This window comes from Abrus precatorius, unplaced genomic scaffold (genome assembly GCF_003935025.1).
Source record: "Abrus precatorius isolate BTA unplaced genomic scaffold, Abrus_2018 Scaffold2, whole genome shotgun sequence".
In the NCBI taxonomy this organism is placed as follows: Eukaryota; Viridiplantae; Streptophyta; class Magnoliopsida; order Fabales; family Fabaceae; genus Abrus; species Abrus precatorius.
In genome coordinates, this window is record NW_020874362.1 from 37,057,301 (window position 1) to 37,061,951 (window position 4,651).

The following is a 4,651-nucleotide window of genomic DNA, read 5'->3' on the forward strand; positions in this document are numbered from 1 at the left end:
TAAAACTTACTATTGAAATTAATTGAATGCAAACTATAAAACACATCCAGAAAAAAAGAGAAAATTTTCAATTTTAAAGACCAAAATTGTAATTTAAAGCAATCAAATCATACACTGCAAATTCTTGTTGAAACTTGATGTTGTTGAAGCTTATATAAATGCTATTTATAGAAAGAAAAATAAAAAGAGGTTAAACAAAATAGTATGTTAGACATAGATAATTTATAATTTAAAACACCATTTTATTAATAAAGCTTTATATTTACTTGTTGATAAATTAAATTTAAAGAGAATCATATCTATTAATTAGTACTTACTAACTCTTAAATTTAGGATGGCAACAAAATTGGGATATCTTTCACTCTCGTTGTCGATCCTAACATGGACCCAATCATTAGAATAAAAATAATTTGCTACTGAATCTTTATTGAGAACTGCCCCCTCTCTTTTTGGACAAACATACATTCTTTAAATAAAGGCTTAACCTGTGTATGCAATATTTTTTTTTTAAAATTTTAATGGTTTGTATTTAATCTTTTAGTTTGAAATGCTTAAATTAAATTTTTTATTCTAAAATTTTATCTAACAATAATAGAGATATGATGTTCAATTGATTAATATCAATAACATGCTTTAAATAACCTTTGAAAATATCAATAACATGCATTTGTCATATATATATATATATAAGTCAAAGGCCGAATTTGTTCTGTTTTTTGGTACGAGTTGTACCTATCAGTACCCAAAAAACCAGATAATGCCAACGACAAAATTAACCAAAAATAGCATATTCATGAAAATAAATTAATAAATTTTGAAATGAATACGTTATTTTTGGTTAATTTTGTCGTTGACATTAAAACAGAGATATTTAGTAAACAAGTTTATCTCTTAATTTATAACATCATAGAGATATGATATTGGATTCGTTTATAATTTGTAAGTGAATTTGGCTTGATGATAGGCAGAATCCAAGCCGCTCACGTTTCCTCTCACCTCTCTCTCTCTCTCGCCTAAGCTTCCCTCCCCTTTCCCACACCTCCATTCTCAGCTTTTAATCAATCTTCTAAATAGGACACAGTGTAACCTATGCGGCCCTGTCCCATGCCCATCAAAATACATGCTCTATATTCAATATAATTAACAATAAATCTCACAAATTTAAGAAAGAAAAGTGATGACAACTAACACTCTTTAACCAACTTTTAGCAGTTCTCCAAGAGTAACAAGTTGTTTTGTGAACAGTGAATAATCTTCATGTGTATAAATGGAAGGAATTTTCATACATACATACAATGACAAAAGACTAGTTGTACATAAGTAGAGACTCCTTTTTTCAGACTGAAGAGTCCCTTTTCCGAATTGCCTATCTATTGACCATGGGATCCCCTGATTTGAGATTGAATCGCATGAAAGGATCCCTTTTCTGCCTTCTTGGTTATTATACGCTTAGCTTCTTTCCTTGGTGCTTTAATAGAATATAAAGAAGAGGATCCCTTCTCCTTTTAAGAAGGAATTGAGATCGCCCGGACATAGAGAAAAAGCTTACGAAAGGAATAACAATCCTGTGAAAGAACAAGTCGTGGCCTATTTTTGTGGAAGTAAATGTTGATTCTAATTAGTTCCCACTCTCCGCTGCAAAATCAAGATGATAAATGGAATAAAATTAAGACTTGATGGAAAGAAGATGAAAATATTAATATACCTCTCCCTCCCTGTCGTTGGTATAGCTAAGTGCAGTTTGAAGGGGATTCTTAGTGGAAATATTAGATTGGTCCCCACCACCATTACTGGGACGGGATGGTGGTGACTGACTCGTGTTGCCCATATGATCCGAGATGTTTTTGGGATTAGAACTCATGTTTTTGGGAAATGTTGAGATTGAAGAAGCTATACAAGATTTCTGCCAGTATATTTAATAATATAGATGGTTGATATATAATGTAAAGTATGTTTTAAGGTCCTGTACCTGGACCCATTGGTGGCCTCCATGGTTCATGTGCCGCTGTGGACCCCTTGGTGGCCTCTATCTCATGTGAACCTCTGTGACTGCAATAACATGTGACTGTGACTGCAAACTATAAAACACACCCAGAAAAAAGAGAAAAAAAATCAATTTTAAAGAACAAAATTGTAATTTAAAACAATCAAATCACACACCATGCAAGTTCTTGTTGAAGCTTGTATCTTTGCTTGATACTGTTGAAGCTTATATGAATGCTATTTATAGAAAGAAAAGTAAAGAGGTTAAACAAAATACTATGTTTGACATAGATAATTTATAATAAAAAACATTTTAACATTTTATTAATAAAGCTTTATATTTTTTTTTTACGAAAACATTAGAAAAAATATATTTATATCTGTAGTTTTAATCAAATTTCATTAATTACGGTCCTTACGTAATTTTTTTTTCCATTTTTAAGATAACAGTTTGCAGGCAATTTTCATTAATTTTTAAGTAAACTTTTATGAATTTTAATAATTATAAATTAATGTAATTTATTTTTCATCTAAGACATTTTTACTATACTAAAATTAATTATAATTAACTTACACATAGTAACAAAGTTTATTATAATTTACTTCAACGATGGTCACAGGCGGTAATGAATAAAAGTTGGCTAAAATAAATTTTTATATAATTTAAATTAAAATATTTACATAAATTTACTATTTCGAAATATATACTTAATAAAATTATTAATTCATTTTATATCTGTTAAAAAATCCATAATTATATAATTATAGAATACACTATAAAATAATAAAAGCAATAATATAGTGTGAAAGATAAAATGATTAAAAAATAAATAAGTCAGATAAAAGTTGAAAAATGAAAAGTTAAACAATTAAATTAAACGTGTTTGATAAAACTAGCTATTAGGATAGTTAATAAAAATAAAATAATAAATAAGGAGATTATAATAGAGTAAAGAAAATCTTTTATCATCTTTTATTTATTTTATTATTAGTTGTGACGTCTCTTTTTTATTTTTTATTTTCAACCGCAATAAAGTAAATATTTCATTTAACTTTTGAATTATTCTCTTTGAGTGAAGCTACTTCTTCCACTTTACTCGCCCCATCACAAAATCCATTTGCAGAAAATAATAATGAGTTAACGTATTTTTTGATATATATATATATATATATATAGAAGGTGGTCTTCAACCCATAAGGATATGAGAAGTCAATGTGAAACTATTATCTCTATGAAATTGAAATCTTTGAACAGAACTTCCTGCAAACTCGTTGTAGTGAGTTTTGATGGTAGCACGATTTCATAGAACGAGAAAAACAAAGTGTGAAATAAAAGGAAAAAAGAACATTTAAAATTATCATCATTAAAATATGTGTTTAAGAATCATGTATTAATTTTTTCATAAAATAAACGGCCATGATTTAACAAATGTGAGAAAGGATCTCAATCTAAATGCATACGTTAAAATAAATATATATAAAACACCAGTGTAAGTCTAAATATTTTTACATTTAATCCAAATCTTTTATTTATTTTATTTTTATATTTTATTTAAATTTTTTATTTAAAACTTACAACAAACATATAGTCGAACGAATAAATTAACGAATACAACAAACAAATACATTTGCTGATACAGTGATCCGATCCCTACGGTGCTTGCTTCCATATTCACCTTCAAACCTTCTAATTTCATTATTTGTCCAATTACTCATCAATGTGCTGCAAGATACGAACATAAATACAGTAAGAAAGTATACATAAGCAACGAATTAAGTTGATTTTGGTGTGTAGGGGTTTAGATTATTATAAAATACGTACGTACCTGTATAATAACAATTATGGTATATGAAGTTATCCTCTTCTTGCAAAGACATTTTTTGTAGTGGGCAATTTAGTCACAGTGGTTGGAGGTTTGGTGTTACTGTCTTTAGGGGGTGGCCTTGTTGTAGGAGCAAGAGCCTTCTGAATGGATATCTTTGGGCCTTGGGAACTCATTGTGCTTCAAAAATTGGTTTTGATTGACATAGCGACATCGCCTGTGTGTATTTATAGAGAAAAATGCCTTTATTGTTTAATGCATGGAACTTACTAAGTGATTGATGAAGAAATTTCTATTATTTCCCCTGTTTTACGAATTTGGAATTGGTAACTTGTGTTACAAGGAGAAATTCGCGGGCACCCAAGACCTTGGCATGAAATTAACGAGCATGGCAACGAGTTAACTAATAACTAGTCCCCAATATGTAGAAACCGTGATAAAAACTCTGTCAAATATTTGACCGTTGAATATGTATAATTAAATTTTTAACCCTTGTTCGAGGTGTGTTTGATATCTCTCTGCATTTTCGTTTGCTTTTCATATCATTTCAAACTCCACTTCAACTCCACACAAGAGACCAAGTCACGTAGGTGAATAATTATTACATACAAATTACAATGGAAATGGAAGAGAGCGCGTCCGAAAATCAGTGTCGTGTTTCTTCCCTCACAAGTTTTTACATGTTTGGAATTTCGTTTTGGTTATAAAAATTAAAATACTACACAATAATAAAAGTATTTCCCTCTTTGTGGCCAGACTTTAAATAAAAAATTATCAATCTATTTTATAATGAATCGACAGTCGATGAGACAGCATTATGATGATAAAAAAAATTAATAATGTAA